This window comes from Trachinotus anak, unplaced genomic scaffold (genome assembly GCF_046630095.1).
Source record: "Trachinotus anak isolate AG129_WGS33_773 ecotype Australia unplaced genomic scaffold, CSIRO_AGI_Tana_v1 ptg000009l, whole genome shotgun sequence".
Lineage (NCBI taxonomy): Eukaryota > Metazoa > Chordata > Actinopteri > Carangiformes > Carangidae > Trachinotus > Trachinotus anak.
In genome coordinates, this window is record NW_027273860.1 from 18,800,963 (window position 1) to 18,817,500 (window position 16,538).

The 16,538-nt window shown below is 40.7% G+C and overlaps 1 long non-coding RNA gene and 14 other non-coding genes across 17 annotated transcripts in view; all 15 read left to right on the plus strand.

The window, feature by feature from the left end:
* Window positions 1–1,848: 1,848 nt before the first annotated feature.
* Window positions 1,849–16,538, plus strand: part of LOC139625564 (uncharacterized) — a 28,816-nt gene continuing 14,126 nt past the window's right edge. Inside the window, exons 1-3 of one of the 3 annotated variants that reach the window (XR_011691924.1) lie at window positions 1,849–2,199; window positions 2,486–2,540; window positions 3,542–3,661. This is a non-coding gene — a long non-coding RNA (uncharacterized lncRNA). The remainder of the gene's footprint in view (window positions 2,200–2,485; window positions 2,541–3,541; window positions 3,662–16,538) is intronic. The other 2 variants (XR_011691923.1, XR_011691925.1) reach the window with 2 other exon arrangements.
* On the plus strand, window positions 3,553–3,624 carry trnaa-ugc (transfer RNA alanine (anticodon UGC)). The gene has a single exon. It is a non-coding gene; the product is annotated as a tRNA-Ala (tRNA).
* trnas-aga (transfer RNA serine (anticodon AGA)) lies at window positions 4,270–4,351 on the plus strand. Its single transcript has one exon. It is a non-coding gene; the product is annotated as a tRNA-Ser (tRNA).
* trnaa-ugc (transfer RNA alanine (anticodon UGC)) lies at window positions 4,664–4,735 on the plus strand. Its single transcript has one exon. It is a non-coding gene; the product is annotated as a tRNA-Ala (tRNA).
* On the plus strand, window positions 5,360–5,441 carry trnas-aga (transfer RNA serine (anticodon AGA)). The gene has a single exon. It is a non-coding gene; the product is annotated as a tRNA-Ser (tRNA).
* Window positions 5,817–5,898, plus strand: trnas-aga (transfer RNA serine (anticodon AGA)). Its single transcript has one exon. It is a non-coding gene; the product is annotated as a tRNA-Ser (tRNA).
* Window positions 7,047–7,128, plus strand: trnas-aga (transfer RNA serine (anticodon AGA)). Its single transcript has one exon. It is a non-coding gene; the product is annotated as a tRNA-Ser (tRNA).
* On the plus strand, window positions 7,491–7,562 carry trnag-ucc (transfer RNA glycine (anticodon UCC)). The gene has a single exon. It is a non-coding gene; the product is annotated as a tRNA-Gly (tRNA).
* trnaa-ugc (transfer RNA alanine (anticodon UGC)) lies at window positions 8,688–8,759 on the plus strand. The gene has a single exon. It is a non-coding gene; the product is annotated as a tRNA-Ala (tRNA).
* On the plus strand, window positions 9,047–9,128 carry trnas-aga (transfer RNA serine (anticodon AGA)). The gene has a single exon. It is a non-coding gene; the product is annotated as a tRNA-Ser (tRNA).
* trnaa-ugc (transfer RNA alanine (anticodon UGC)) lies at window positions 9,500–9,571 on the plus strand. The gene has a single exon. It is a non-coding gene; the product is annotated as a tRNA-Ala (tRNA).
* On the plus strand, window positions 12,429–12,500 carry trnag-ucc (transfer RNA glycine (anticodon UCC)). Its single transcript has one exon. It is a non-coding gene; the product is annotated as a tRNA-Gly (tRNA).
* trnag-ucc (transfer RNA glycine (anticodon UCC)) lies at window positions 12,800–12,871 on the plus strand. Its single transcript has one exon. It is a non-coding gene; the product is annotated as a tRNA-Gly (tRNA).
* On the plus strand, window positions 13,250–13,321 carry trnag-ucc (transfer RNA glycine (anticodon UCC)). Its single transcript has one exon. It is a non-coding gene; the product is annotated as a tRNA-Gly (tRNA).
* Window positions 13,696–13,777, plus strand: trnas-uga (transfer RNA serine (anticodon UGA)). Its single transcript has one exon. It is a non-coding gene; the product is annotated as a tRNA-Ser (tRNA).

A 16,538-nucleotide genomic window follows, 5' to 3' on the forward strand; every position in this document is an offset into this window, starting at 1 on the left:
GGAGGCCTTGTGCTGTTTGTAGCCTACTGTTAGCCAAGCTGAATAATTAAAGACAGAGGTTTCCTCTCCTCTGCCGTACAGTGTGTACCTTGCAAATTTACATATTCAGTGACATGGAGAAACAAAAGGGAAGGTTCTTACAGCATTTGGCTGCGCTGGACTTGGAAGCAACCGCATACTGTCCTTTTAAGAGTGTGGCAACCAGTGTTGGTACACATTATGTTATATAAAGTTCCTCAGCTAGCCAGGCATTCATGTTGCTCATCTGGGTGTACTTTCCCTGAGTGAGGTAATGTTTTTCAAGCTGCTCTCCCAAAACTCTCAGAGCAAATAATTTTGCAATGTCATTTCAAGTGGGGTTTTTTAGTGAGTTTTCATTCCAGAAAATCACAACAACTCTGTCATTCATTTTCTTCATTTGATCTGTGCCAGATGTTGCCCTCACTCTGCATTTTCTCCTCCACTCAGGCAGTCCAGCTAATAAAAAAAGAAAATGCTGCTTTCTGCTCTCCCTGAGCCCTTCTCACCGCAGCAACAGACTCTGTGTTGCGTTGCTTAGCCATGATGGAGACCAAACAAAAACAAGTTTTCTGATTTTTGGCCACATGTGAGAGAATGGGTGGAGAAGAAGACGATGATGTCAGTTACAGGGGTTGGAAAGCTCCTTCCGCAGGCCCCTGACCCCTCTCATTGAGACGCTGGAAACATTCTGTCAAATTCCTCAGTGGAAACACCACAGTGGTTTAACAACAGCTGGATCTCTGTGGTCAGCTGACACACACTGGAGCTCTAACATCGTTAGGAGAGACAGATTGTCTAACTCCGAGGAACTGGTCTAAGTAGACATTCGAGTGATGCTGCTAATGTCTAATGTCTAAAGGTGACAGATTGTTCTCACCATAAGATCACTGATTTTCTCTGAATCTCTGCCTTCAGACAACATGTGTGTTTTGCCAACACCAGCATAGTCGGATGGGTGGAACCCGTCATCGTATGCCCATGGGAGAGTGTTTCAGGATGGGACATTACTGTTTATGAACACAAACCTTTGCCAAATTAAGCTTGATTGCACTCCAAGATGAGAGGTTATGATAATTTCCACCTCAGTGTTTTTAGCCCTTTCAAAGTGCCTCATAAATTAAAATTAGAGGGTGTAATTCTTAGACAGGCTAAACAGTTAACACATTTGCTTGTGGTGTCAGTTGCATACCCAGGTTAGCTGTCCTTAAAAAAGGAGCTGCATGACACCAGGAAAGAACCAGGACTCTCATTTGTCTGACAGATAAGGTGGGGTTTTTGTTCAATGATAAGGAATAAAGGTCTTGTTCCACAGCAAATATCTGGACAGGCCACAGCAGAAAAAGCACAGTTGTAATTACAAACATTAATCATGAGTGCATTCTGTTCAGTTTATGTAGTTCTTATATTAGAAACTCTCATCACAGAAGTCTGTCCAGTATTCTTACATTTGCTGCCCAGAAAAATATATTGCTCAGATGGATTGATAATACACCACCTACAATTGTGGGATGGCATAAGCTGATATTTGAGCTAATACCAATGGAATATATTGGTTAAAAATGTAAAATTATCGCACTAAAAAGAATGATAGACAAACAGATTTTATTGGGTTATCATAAAAAAAATTATAAATATTTTTTTCTTGTTAAAATGATTAAAATCATAATTATTTTTGATAATTGTTTATCACTGTCAACTTTAATGGGACTAATATTTTCTTATATGTCTACAGATGTATATGGGCATGTGTAAATATATATATATATATATATATATATATATATATATATATATATAGTTATTTTCCCACTTATGCTAGTACTACACTACAACATATTTGTGCAAATATAACGTAAAATACGTTATTTCACAGTTGTATAACCCAATACAGCTGATAAAATGAATCAAACACCAACATTAAACATTGATGCATTGAACAACCACTTGAGGGCCGCGAAAACATTTTGACGTCACACCCATTTGGTCCTAGTCGTGACCTCATGACCCCACTCCTGCAGACTTGCGCACACGCACGGAGATGTACTCTGTTAATTTAAAAAGTAATGGCGGCAAAATAAATAAATAAATAAATAAATACGTCTACGACCATAGACTGTGTCCACGACTGAAACAACTGGCATGTTGTTGCGAAAGGTCAAGCACGGAGCCTGTCCACAGGTGAGCACTGTGTGTTTGAAGTCAGCGAGCTAACGCTAGCAGGTGGAGTTAGCCTGTTAGCTCCTGCAGCCGCTCCTCGACAGTCTGTCTGCTCTGTTGTTGTAATGGAAACAGCCTCGGTAAAGCTGATAACCATGTAAGCGATAATATCAAAAGTATGTCTTTTATATCGTAGAGTAGCAATTTTGTTGGACACTCTAAACAGTCATTTAAAAAGCTCACACAATTACCACTAATTTGGTTGAGATTTGCCAATTTCGCTTTCCCTTCTTTTGCATGTTTAAAGCAGTACCGAAACATGGGGAAGACTTTTGGAAGATGGCCCTGAATTTGTTTGAGAGGTGAGAATATCCACACTTAAGAAAAATACACTTCATCACACATGTGTCACAGTGACTGCATGTTACCTCAAAGTAAAGTACAGAAAAAAATATTTAACCCTGTGTTTAAACAGATTTTTACGTGACTGTTGCACAATAAATAAAACATATACAGTTTGAATATGGATGGACAGAAAATTCACACACACATCACAAAAATATCCTATGACTGGACATTGTAAGTACTGCATTTATATGCGGTAACAAGCTTATAGATAAATAACATATGGTGAACTTTACTTCTGTAAGATGTAATGGTGAGTGAAGGGTTTATCACCTGTGATTAAAATAAAAACAATGCACAGTGATACAAAGAATCAGGAGGATTTAAAGTGGAGGGAGATGCTTACATATACACAATATTGCCACAGTCAACAACAGACTTAACTGTAAATTCTATAAGGATCTTGCAACTAGCAAAAATTTTGATCCTCAGCTTGCTTGTCATGGGTCTTGTGAAGTGAACCACTGCCATCTTGTGGCAGTTTTTTAAATTTTTGATAAACTTCCTATAATGTCAGAAATTCAAACACATCCTGAACTCAGATTTATTTCAGATAAACAAAATAAGAATAGTGCTTTCAGTAATGTGTGTGTATGGAGACAGAGCAGTCATTTGTTTACTGCATGCTGCGCTCACAGTAAATTCACTATACTAGTTTTCTCTTCATCATTAACTGTGGCTCTTCCTGCAATTTTTCCCCACTCTTAAGTTGAGGATAAATTTTATTAGTTTACAATATGTTCTCAGTTGGTTTCATCCAGTCGCCCTTGATTAACCACACATACCGTTTTCTATAACTGACTGACTGAGAATCTTTATACACACATCTACTATGTTTAGTTGTTCAAATGATTTTATTGTCATTGATACTGTTACTAAGTAGTTACCAGGAAGGTGGACAGCATTTGGTTGTCAAGTCTGTACTTATGTGGGTGTTGTGTCTCTCCTCTCTTCACAGTGTGGCTGGCAGGGGATGTAGCTCAGTGGTAGAGCGCATGCTTTGCATGTATGAGGCCCCGGGTTCAATCCCCGGCATCTCCACTGGGGTTTTTGTTGTGGCAACAATGAAGAGGAAGCTGTAAGTTGAAAGCACTTCACACTGCAGAGAGAAAATACATTCATTTCATGCCCTGCACATGTATGACGAGTACAGTTTAACTCTAGATTTGTTTTTGTATTTCATATTTGCTTGTATTTCATCACAAGGGCTCTGTTTAGACAGTCACACACCAAAACAAAGAGTAATGCCACCTGTACAAACTGAGGGCTGTTAAATGCACTCTCTTTGAAGTTGTTTATGAGATTAAAAAATCAAGGTTGAACTGGTTGATAACCATGCAAGCTATAATACTAAAAGGTTATCTCATACTTACAGTGTACATTAGTCAGAGAGGATGAACAACCACCCTCACAGTCATAAAAAGCAAAACAAAACATTACTTGTAAAGGTGTGGTTGGCACAGTGTCTAAAGACAGTGACAGTTTTAGTTAGTGGCTTTCTGATTATGTCACCCTCATGGTATGTTGAACCTAACTATTATTTGAGTGTTTAAAATGTGTTAACATGTTTATAACATAGTTCTGCACAGTTCAGCTTTCATATGTCTGTTCAGTGTCTTCAGCAGCAGCTTAAAGCCTATGGAAATAAAATCCAGGCAATCATTGGTGCTAAAGAAGAATATAGGAGTTGTCGTGGCCGAGTGGTTAAGGCGATGGACTAGAAATCCATTGGGGTCTCCCCGCGCAGGTTCGAATCCTGCAGACAACGGTTCTTTTCATGCTCTGTCTGCTGGATTGGTGGAAGATGAAACAGAAAGAGTCCAGCTGCTTACAGTCTCATCAGATAAGCCCTTGACAAGATAATTTTACGCCTAACTTCATGTCACTCTGATGTGAAAATTGCCAAAGATTTTCTCCTATTATCTTCTGAGTTTTGAGGATTTTCTGCCTCTATTTGTTTGATATCACTGCAACTGAATATTTTTAGATTTTGTTGGGAATATAATATTATTTACTGAGGCGATCTTGCTCGTTATACTTGTACTCTCTGTGTGTCTGATGACATTGTAAGGTTTACACAGGGGATGTAGCTCAGTGGTAGAGCGCATGCTTTGCATGTATGAGGCCCCGGGTTCAATCCCCGGCATCTCCAGCAGACTTTATGTTGACAATGAAACAACAGTGACAGTGTCACTTGTTTCCTCATGGTCAACTGAATAAATTGTAATAAATACGCACATGCATGTCATGAGTGACAAAGTAAAGGAAAACTTGGACACACAGCCAGAGCCCTCTGCATTATTTCAAAGCAATCACATAAAAGTGGGTAAGGACAGATTTTCTCACGCAACCTCTCTTCAAAGCAACAATCTATTATGTTATCTGGAGCATTCACTGTAGTCATGCTTGTTATGTGTGCAGTTTACATGGTCACAGATTTGGTGTGAATATGGTGTCCATCCCTCCACAGAGTCCAGAGACTTCCAGAATCAGACTTGCACAGAGTTGGTAAGGGACATGGAAACTGTTCTGGCACAACAGTCTGTTGCCCAACATCTTACTAAAACTATTTATGTTGGTTTTCCCTTTAATTTGTCACAACATTAGAAATACCTCTCACTGAAATAGTAGCAATAAGAAAGATGTTGTATATTTTGCTCAGTAAAGCAAAGACAACTGTCTACCATATAATGCACCATAGTACAGTATAGGTAGAGGGACACCTAGTGGTAAATGTGTGTATTTCACACCCCACCAACAGCTGGTTGTCACAGTTGTTGTCGTGGCCGAGTGGTTAAGGCGATGGACTAGAAATCCATTGGGGTCTCCCCGCGCAGGTTCGAATCCTGCCGACAACGATAGGTGTTTTTTGATGAGGTGACATTTGAGTTGGGATTCAGATCAAGGCTATATTTATCTGAGGTGTTATGACAGTGAGACAGTGAAATGTGATTCAAGTGATGTTTGACAAACAGATTAATCAGCTTAAAGGTTTATCGCAAAACAAAACAGTCCACAGCGCTTTGTAATGCTCAGACAGATTTCACAACCCTGGAAGGTTTTCACAGTGGCAGATATGGCAGTAAAATGCGTTAAGCATTATGCACCTACAGTCATTTACATATTTATATAGGTGTGAAAGTCATAACCTGTTCTCACAAGGTCATCTTTAGCAGGAAGAACATTCAGGTTAGTATTAGCAGATAGGTGGTGAAAATTGAACACAGGTTGTAGTTGTCGTGGCCGAGTGGTTAAGGCGATGGACTAGAAATCCATTGGGGTCTCCCCGCGCAGGTTCGAATCCTGCCGACAACGGTTTTTTACATGCTCTGTCTGCTGGATTGGTGGAAGGTGAAACAGAAAGAGTCCAGCTGCTTACAGTCTCATCAGATAAGCCCTTGACAAGATAATTTTACGCCTAACTTCATGTCACTTTGATGTGAAAATTGCCAAAGATTTTCTCCTATTCTGAGTTTTCAGGGTTTTTTGCCTCTATTTGTTTGATATCACTGCAACTGAATATTTTTAGGTTTCGATGGGAATATAATATTATTTATTGTGGCTGTCTCACTTGTTATACTTGTAGTCTGTGTGTCCGATGTCATTGCAGTGTTTACACAGGGGATGTAACTCAGTGGTATTTCACACCCCACCAACACCTGTTTGTCACAGTTGTTGTTGTGGCCAAGTGGTTAAGGCGATGCCCTAGAAATCCATTGGTGTCTCCCCACGCAGATTTGAATCCTGCTGACAGTGCTAGATGGTTTTGAGAGGTGACATTTGAGGTGGCGTTCCAATCAAGGCTCTATTAATCCTGGGTGTCTTAACAGTCAGACAGTGAAATGTGATTCAGGAAGTACTGTTTGACAAACAGTGATCAGCTTAAAGGTTTATCACAGAGAAAACCAGTCCACAACTTTGTAATGCTCAGACAGATTTTACAACTCTGGAAAGTTTTCACAGTGGCAACTACTTTATCTGTTGTGGTGATTGCAAGGTAACCAGTAGAAATACAGCATTCATTTTTCAAAGTCGTCCACCAGGAATATGTGCTTGCATGTATTTGATTGCTCAGTACCCTTTCAGGTGTCCTGCCCTCAGTGAGAGGGCCGACCATGTGGAGTGATGTGTCCCTAACCTGGGATGCATTACTCTCTATGTCTCTCTGTGGTTTCCAAGCAGTGGTGATGTTGTTCTTACAGTAGAGAGCAGATATCACAGTACAATGTGGGCAGCATTGTGAGCCCACAATCAGTTACATATTTACATATGTGTGAAAGTCATAACCTGTGCTCGCAGGAAGAACAGGGCTCTATATGGACAGTGCCAACTTTGGTCAACATGGTAGGTCAAACCATATGTTTGTTCAGTGTCTTTATCAGCTGTCTGTTCAGATCCTCTGCAGGTGTGCTCATTCAGGTTAGTATTAGCAGATAGGTGGTGAATATTGCACAGATGTTGTAGTTGTCGTGGCCGAGTGGTTAAGGCGATGGACTAGAAATCCATTGGGGTCTCCCCGCGCAGGTTCGAATCCTGCCGGCAACGGTAGTTTTCTTGCCCTGTCTGCTGGATTGGTAGAAGATGATAGTTAGAAACAGTCCTGCTACTTAAAATCTCATCTGATATGATAGCACCTACAGGAACCTTTACCCCTCATTTCACGTCACTCTGATGTGAAACTTGCCAAACTTTTGCCGTTACTATCCTCTGACTTGTTAGAATTTTTCTTCTCCTCTTTGTTTATCATTGTTTTGAAGGGAATCTAAAAAGCAGCATTTGGAGAGAGTTTTTAAAAGGCAGCTTGATTGACAGTGTTTACACAGCGTGCGTTAACAGTGTTAACTCAGCAATCAGCAAGTTCTACTGGTGAAATACGTCCATTCTTATGTCATATTTGTACTGCCACTGCGATGGTGGTATAGTGGTGAGCATAGCTGCCTTCCAAGCAGTTGACCCGGGTTCGATTCCCGGCCATCGCAAGAATTCTTATACCTACACAACATCTGTGACCAAAGACGTTATGTTTTTGCATTTTACGTCTGTCTGCACATACATACATGGCCCATTCACGTGCACGTGGTTTCTCAGTGACACCTTAGGGCGATCTCTTAAAACATTCACTGTGACTAAAAAACGAAGTCATTATATTTTGGTGGTCAAAGGTCAAGGTCATTGTGACCTCACATCCGTTCCATTGTCATGAGCACTTTATCTCATGAACTCCTTGTTGAATTTTCATGGATGAACAGATTAGATTTTGGTGGTCAAAGGTCAAAGCTCACTGTGACCTCATGTCTGTCCTATTCTTTTGAGTGTGATTAATAAGGAATGTGTGTGTTTAAACAGGGGATTTAATCTCAGTAGTAGACAGTAGTGGTAACAGTGTTTCACTTAATCACTCTGTAACTTTGTATTAGTTAAGTTCAAAACTGCTCCTCTCCCAGTCCAATTCCTCCACTGACGGAAACTGCTGACTCACCGGAAAAATTCCATAAAATTCCCTGTTTTCCAAGCAATGGTGGTATAGTGGTCAGCATAGCTGCCTTCCAAGGAGTTGACCCGGTTTTGATTCCCGGCCGTCGCAGTTGCCTTTTAGCCTCTAACTTTTTGATTTCATTTTAGCAATCTGTGCCTCTATGAGCTGGGATGGAAACATTTGATCAGCCCTGTTTAACTGAAACACACGGGTGGCATTGTCACGTCAGGACCCTAAGGTAGAATACCACATCCATTTTTATCCATCAGATCTTCCTTGATTTTTCAAACATGCACCAAAGCAGAATAATGCATTCAATGTGGACATTAAGATTAGCAGCTCTAGAAAGAAGTGAGAAAATGACATCAGACCTCACGGGTCGGACGGCACCCATCTTCAAACCAGGCCTTCCTTTCCAGCTCAACCACACACCTATAAAGTTTCATGCAGTCGTACACATGTTGTGGAGATCCAATGAGCACAGCGTGGCTTGCAATAGACTTATGATGGCTGAAATCTCTGTCTGTAGGCGCCACAATGCATACACAAGCACTCGAAGATGAACTGTAATTTTAGCTGATGCAGCTACTCAGAACCCCTGTCCTAAGACAATACCCAAGGCCCATCAGGGGATGTAGCTCAGTGGTGGAGTGCATGCTTTGCATGTATGAGGCCCCGGGTTCAATCCCTGGCATCTCCAGAAGTCTTTATGTTGACAATGAAACAACAGTGACAGTGTCACTTGTTTCCTCATGGTCAACTGAATAAATTGTAATAAATACGCACATGCATGTCAAAACTACAGGTGAGTGACAAAGTAAAGGAAAACCCTGAAAATCTGGACACACAGCCAGAGCCATCTGCCTGTCTCTTTTGCTCATTAAAGCAAAGACAACTGTCTACCATATAATGCACCACAGTACAGTATAGGTATAGGGACACCTAGTGGTAAATGTGTGTATTTCACACCCCACCAGCAGTACAGTGGTTGTTGTGGCCGAGTGGTTAAGGTGATGTACTAGAAATCCATTGGGGTCTCCCCGCGCAGTTTTGAATCCTGCCGACAACGGCAGACAGTTTTGAGTGGTAGGGAAAGTTAGGCCGCCGTTGTGTGTTCACCTGTGAAATCCTCCTCTTCTGTTGCAAACTACGTGTATAGGTGCATTCGATTCCTCACCATTGCAAGAGTCTTGTGCCATTACATTATCTGTAGTTTGTGAACTTTATATCTCCTTAATGCCTTTATGAAATATCTTCAGATTTGGCACATAGGTTCACTACGACTCAAAAATTAATTGATTTGATTTTGGTGGTCAAAGGTCAAGGTCATCGTGACTTTACATCTATTCCATTCTTCTGAACACAATATCACAGGAAGGCCTGCAGGAAATTGTCATCTCTCTTATGTGTCTCATATGATGGTTATGTTGTTTGTTTCTAGGGGATGCAGCTCAGTGGTAGAGTGCATCCTTTGCATGTATGAGGCCCTGGGTTCAATCCCCGGCATCTCCGTCATGCTTTATGTTAACAAGAGTCATATCTTTTCATTGGTTCTGGTGGTAAATTCAAAAGTACAATTATGCACGCGTGGGTTGTTTTCTCAGTGAGACAGTGAAATATGATCCAAGAAGTTCAATTTGACTTTAACTCTGGAAAGTTATCACAGTGGTAATGTGTGGTTGCATGTATTTAATTAGCCAGTGTGCTGCCTTCCTGGGTGAAGTTGTTACGTTGCAGCAAAAGTTGAGGTTGGTGCAACTGGAAATCCATTGTGACCTCCCAGCATATGCTTAAATCCTGTTGACAATTTACATCTTTCTGGTTCATTTTGGTATATTTTGGGGCATTGACAGTTTCAACATGCATTTCATTTATTTAGCAAAAAAGTTACCAACTGTTTGCCTTAATCTTAATTAAATAGGTTTACTAATTTGTGCAAAAAACAAAGCTTTGTTATTTTTGTATAAAAATGGCCACATTAAAAACTATAGTCGTAATCATAAAGTGTAGCACAATCCGAACACACAAGGCTGCATGTCTCTTGCTATAAACACCCTGTCTTCATCTAAATCTGAGAGGCTGTTTAAAAGCTGCGTGGAGATGGAGCTCCTCTTTTCTACCTGACCCTGTCCTCTTTGCACTGTCAAAGGACACATTGGGGAGATATCTTCTTTAATGGTTCATCATATTGGAAGCATTGCCATCAGCATAAGCCACACGTGTTATACAATACTCTCATAAAACAGACTGAAATGATGCCAATGAGTGGATCCTCCAACTGCACTCTGGCCACACCCCAAATTAAACATTGACAGGAAGAAAAAACATAGTTACTAGTTGAATGTGTACAGACAACTTCAATCAATGATCTCCTAAAAATCCATTGTTATATTTTTTGTGTCATATCAGCAACATGATTTTATGTCACACACAGTCCCTGAAGTGTAAGCACTTTAATGGTTCAGGAAATCTACAGGGATCTCCGTGCACAGGTTTGAATAGTCCCTGTGATACATATCTATCCTAGAGATGAAATGGTATAAAAATGTTATATCACAATTATAGTGACCAAAATGATCGTGGTTATCAGTTTTATGGCAGTATTATAAAATGTGCTGAAAATGTTCACAAAGTAATAACAAAACCTGAAATCATTTCACTAAGTGGATGTTTGCATTTAAACATGAAAATAACATATCTAACACATCTGTGTCACAGATGAGGACATAACACAGACCTGAAAGGTTAACTTGGTGGGCAGTGTAAAATTAGTCCATTGTCTTTTTGGTGGGTTTGCCCACTGAGAAAATGTCTCTACATCTGTGGAAAGCAGTAAAAGCAAGAGTTGTTGTGGCTGAGGCTGTTCTCTTCACTTAATCGCCAATAGAACTGACCTAAGGACATTGTGGTTAATATGCAGACTCTTTAAAGTGTACACATCATCTGTGAAAGACCTCTACCTTTTAGTGGTGTTGATTTAATTATCAATAGCGTGGCTCTTTTGTCCCTCAACTTTGTTAGTGCTCAACACTAGGTTTGCAACAACAGGTTTTCCTGATGACAATAGGAGGTGTGAATTGACCATAAATCACATTACCATAGCAATTACTGACAATGCGTCAGTCAATAGAGGGCAGGGTACTGAAAATCATTACTTTGATTACATCCACACTGAGCAAAATCTGAAACCACTGTGAAAAGATGTGACCACACACTGGCAGTTTTCAAATCGTTCGCATAAAGATCTCCAGTTATAAAATAGTGATTTGATCGCCTGTAAATCCAGACAGTTGTTAAATGTCCTGCACAAAAGTGCGAATGCAGTGATGATGGTAAAGTAGTGAGCATAGCTGCTTTCCAAACTGTTAACCTGGCTTTGCTTCCTGGCCATCACAGCCTTTTCTTCCAATGAGAGTATATTATCACTTGGCTTTGACGCAGAGATATAACATGGTTAGAAATGTTTTAGCAGGTTCCATCTTTTACAGGTCTTAAAATTCCACTACCTCCTGCACCTACTTCATTAAGAATGGCAGAGTGGTCGTATCAATTCAATTCAATTCAATTCAATTCAAAGGTGTTTTCTTGGCATCGCAGTTGGAGAAAAAACATATCACTGTAAAGGAAAATCTGGAAAAAGAATGCATTATTTCCTTTACTTTTACAATATATGGAGTTCTGCATTCTCCTAATTTCTGCTGGTACCTTGCAGGCACACAGTCACAGAAGATATAGTCTTACACTGTGGTGAAAAGTTGAACTTTTGTCATGACTGTGTGAGTCTCCTTGCACAGGCTGTAATCCTGTTGGTAACAGATTCTTATTTTCATATGCTGTTTGGTGTTTACACACCAGTAAAACCTGCTCTATCTTTAATGTTACATACACTGTCCTGTGTGACTCCACCCTCCAGATTTCTCCAGTCAGTGAAGCAGTTTAAACTATGTAGAGACGTATTCATCAGTAACCTTACTGTGAGTTACCTTGGACTATGTTTATCTTCTCCTCTGTGAAGTTGTTAATGAGTTCAGCTTTTTTTCATCATACGTTCTTATACCAGTAGGGCTGCTACTGTGAGTAGCCAGTATGTTAAACTTCATCCTCAAACACACAACACTGTAAAACATCTGCTGTGTTACAATGACCATTATCTGATTCCTGACACAGTTATTTCTTATCGTCAACAGTCCTGTTATTTTTATCATTTTTAGAGCTTTAGGTTGAGAACTACTTCTTCTCTTCTCTCCTTCATGCACCTCCTCTCTCTCATTTTCTGCTCCTCCTTTAAGTCTCCTCCCCCTCTCCCAGTAAGACCTCGCTCACTGACGTGTACTGCTGAGTTGGCAGCTAAATTCCTGGTTTTCACTGAGCGATGGTGGTATAGTGGTGAGCATAGCTGCCTTCCAAGCAGTTGACCCGGGTTCGATTCCCGGCCATCGCAGTTACTGTTTTCCTCTCTAACTGGATTAGCCGTCAGAAATATGTGCTTCCATCAGGAGGATGGTAATATTTTCACGTACTTAGTCTTTTCAAACCTGAACCACAGCAGAGTAATGTGTCCTCAAGCACTTAAAAACTAACAGCAGTGTTTCAGTCATTACATTTTTCATGGCACACATAATGTCATCATTGATATTACTACAAGTTACAGATATGTACTACTTCTCTGCTCTTCTCCCTGTGAAATTCCTCCACTGACATAAACTGCGGACTCAGCAGCCCAGTTATCTTTTACTGAAGGCGATGGTGGTATAGTGGTGAGCATAGCTGCCTTCCAAGCAGTTGACCCGGGTTCGATTCCCGGCCATCGCAGTTGTCTTTTACCCTCTAACTTTCTCTCTTGACTCTTGGATTTCCTGTGAAAGTGTGCGCCTCTTTACAAAGTTCCCTACTGAAAGAACGACTAAGACTTGTGGAACATGGTGCCACATACAGAAAACCAAACTTGAGGAATACAAGTTTCACAAGGAAAGAAAATAAAGTAGATGTCTAACTAGTTTTGGTTGTTTCAGGCATTGGTAATTCATTTTGATCATAACCTGATATACCAAATTAACACCCAACAGTTTTTCACTTAATCACCCTATAGCTTTGTATTAGTTGAGATGCACCGTGAAACAACTTAACCACTACATCACAATTTCAGATATTTTGCTGCAGACTCAGGACCAAAAACATTTCCTCATCCAAGCGATGGTGGTATAGTGGTGAGCATAGCTGCCTTCCAAGCAGTTGACCCGGGTTCGATTCCCGGCCATCGCAGCTGCATTTTTGTGTCTAACTCTTGGATTTCCAGTCAGAAATGTTCCATTCTAAAATACTATTTTAGAACTTGAGTATTTCATGACCAACACTTTCTGATTGTTTCCCAGCAGTAGTTGGTCTTAAGGAGCTGTACTGTCATGTGGCCTCTTGCTGAAGTGTATTAAAGCTCAGTGAAAACATCCGGCATCACCGTGTTTTTCTCTGTATGAGACCAGACTGTAGTGAGTCAGTGACCATGTTCATATGTAACCTGTCAATGAGCAGCTAAATCAGTGAGATGACATGTGTGCATCCTTTGAATATCTTGACCATTTATACTGTTAGATTCTTCAGGCAATATAACTTTGTCAGTGAAGAAACTCACATGTTGAGTTGTTGTGGCCGAGCGGTTAAGGTGATGGACTTGAAATCTATTGGGGTCTCCCCTCACAGGTTTGAATCCTGTCAACAACAGATATCTCCTAACTAATTTCTTCTGTGAAAGTTGTAGTTTGGGTTATTGCATGTGAGCTGCTTTTCTATAGTCAGTGAATCACCTGTAGTAGATTCACATGAGTGAGGAGCCAACACATCCCTTAGTTTAGCCCACCTGCAAGCTTGGCACAGCACACAACTACTTAAAACAAAGACACAGTGTTCTCACTTACCTGGAGAAATCTGCTTCATATGCTCAACAATGAAGTTCTGTCCAAATTAGTTTTTACCACGGTTCCCTCCACTGTTCCAAACATTTCACTGTAAGTCCAGCACTTCAAGGAGGACTTCAAAAACCATGCACAGTTAGACACTGGATTCCGCGACAATTTTTGAAGGAAGGGGACGGAAAGTTCCTATTTTATGTCGCCCAACAGGAGACTTGGGCTCACAGCTCTTAAGTCTGCATTGTTATTTGTGGATGTGTGATGCTTAACTGGGTCGCCATTGGCTTGATCCCATTAGTATGTAGCAGTGTAGCAATATGCACACAGATACAAATGCTTTAAATGTTTGTTAATGTTGACATGTTATACCTTGTTAGCTTGGATTAATTCTCTACAATTTAACAATTAAGTTAATTTTTCAGTAACTATGAGCATCAAGCAAGATGTGGGCCCTATGCTAAGAAAAAGCCCACATTACTTACAGGGTATGCAGCTCAATAGTCAAACCCCTGGGCATCTCCAACATTTTTTAAATAATGAAGCTTAGAAATCCACTGGAGTCTCCCTGTGAAGGTTCAAATCCTGTTGACAACAATGGAAAAGGAATCTGCACAGTTCTCTACTAACAGACACTACTAACACTTGGGCAGCATGTACAAACATTCTCTATACCATGTTCACAAGTGACCTGTCAATGAACAGCTACATCAAGAAACTGACATTTGTTCTTCCTTTTGAATATAATTGATCATTTACAGGGTTAAATTCTTTCAGCTATAAAACTTTGTCGGTGAAGAAACTTATAGGGTATGCAGCTCAGTAGTCAAACCCCTGGGCATCTCCAACATTTTTTAAATAATGAAGCTTAGAAATCCATTGGAGTCTCCCTGTGAAGGTTCAAATCCTGTTGACAACAATGGAAAAGGAATCTGCACAGTTCTCTACTAACAGACACTACTAACACTTGGGCAGCATGTACAAACATTCTCTATACCATGTTCACAAGTGACCTGTCAATGAACAGCTACATCAAGAAACTGACATTTGTTCTTCCCTTTGAATATAATTGATCATTTACACGGTTAAATTTTTTCAGCTATAAAACTTTGTCGGTGAAGAAACTATGACACTTCAAAGCCCTTTTCATGAAGTTGTTGTTGCCGAGTGGTTAAGGCGGGTGGACTTGAAATCCAAAGGGGTTTCCCTGCACAGTTTTGAATCCTGTCAACAATGTGTGGTAATTTTTGTGTACTGTGGCATTGTATGTTTGAAAATCCCTGACACCCATGACACTCATGACACTCATAAACCCAGAACCTTCTTGCTGTAAGGCGACAGCACTAACCACTGTGCCGGCAGAAAAGAGGTCAGTTGGCTTGTATTAGCAGGTTTACCCGCATTTAAAAAACCTGCTTATACCCACTAATTTTGGTGGAAAAAGGGTAGAAAATCTCACTCCCCCTCGCGCACATGCCATGTCATCTCAGCATCCATCTTTGCTTAGGTCATGTGGTCACAGCAGCCACTTTGCATAAAACCTTATTGCAATGTAGAGCTGTGTGCAGTGCATTCATTCGCTCAACCCCTCCATACCCCACTGTCTCTCTCGGTCACTCTCTCTCTCACACTCACACACACACACATACAGAAGCACAGTGAAATGGACATGTCTGTTGTATTGGCAAAAAACACCACCGCATACCTGTTTATTTGCATATAAAGATCTGGAGATCTGGTCACAATTGGCCCCCTTGAGACATGTGGAGACGCATTTTAAAGCCAGTTGTGAACAGACGTACTTAGAGCTGACCACTTGTGATCAGATCACTGACGTATGTAAATAACGTGTCTGAACAGGGCCTGTGACAGGTTTTTTTGTGTGAGTAAGTGCTCTCTTCCTGTGAGGAGCCTCATGCGTGCCACCCCTAGGTGCCTGCTGACTGGCTGGATGCATGGGCCTGACTGGGGAAGTGGCGGCTGCTGGTTGGCTGCTTCATAATATCCTGCATTTCAAAAGGCCTGGGTTCTCCCGTGCTCCAGTGACAGACCTGACAGCAGCAGCTCGGTTCTGTCCCTGGCTCCTAAACTGATTGTTTACTAATTCTGTCTGTTAACTGTGACTTTTTGTCAGCCCAGTGCCAGAGTAAGCATTGACTAGATTTGAGTTTTGTTCAGGTTGGTAAATAGATGGACTCACTTTACTGTGAATTGCACTGAAGCTATAGGGATGAACTGCCATTTTATTTTCTCCTGTTTTGCTTTACCTTAGGGAGCTATGTTTAGTCAGTGTCTTTTGTTTCCTTTGTTTTCCCCTGGGGTTAGTTAACACTTTCAGGGGAGATACTTTCTTTTGTTTATTGCTTTGGCCTTTGTTCACCCTGAAGTTGTTGCTTCTAACAATTGTTTTTTTTTCTGGTAATAATAAATTATCTCACTTTAAGTGTCAGTGGTTGGACTTTGGCTTTGGGGACTGGGGTGGAAACCTCCCTGCACTTTTATGTTGCACTTTTATTTCCCCTAGCTGTTGAATCAACAACTCTCTGAAACAATGATAATAAAAACTGAACATGATA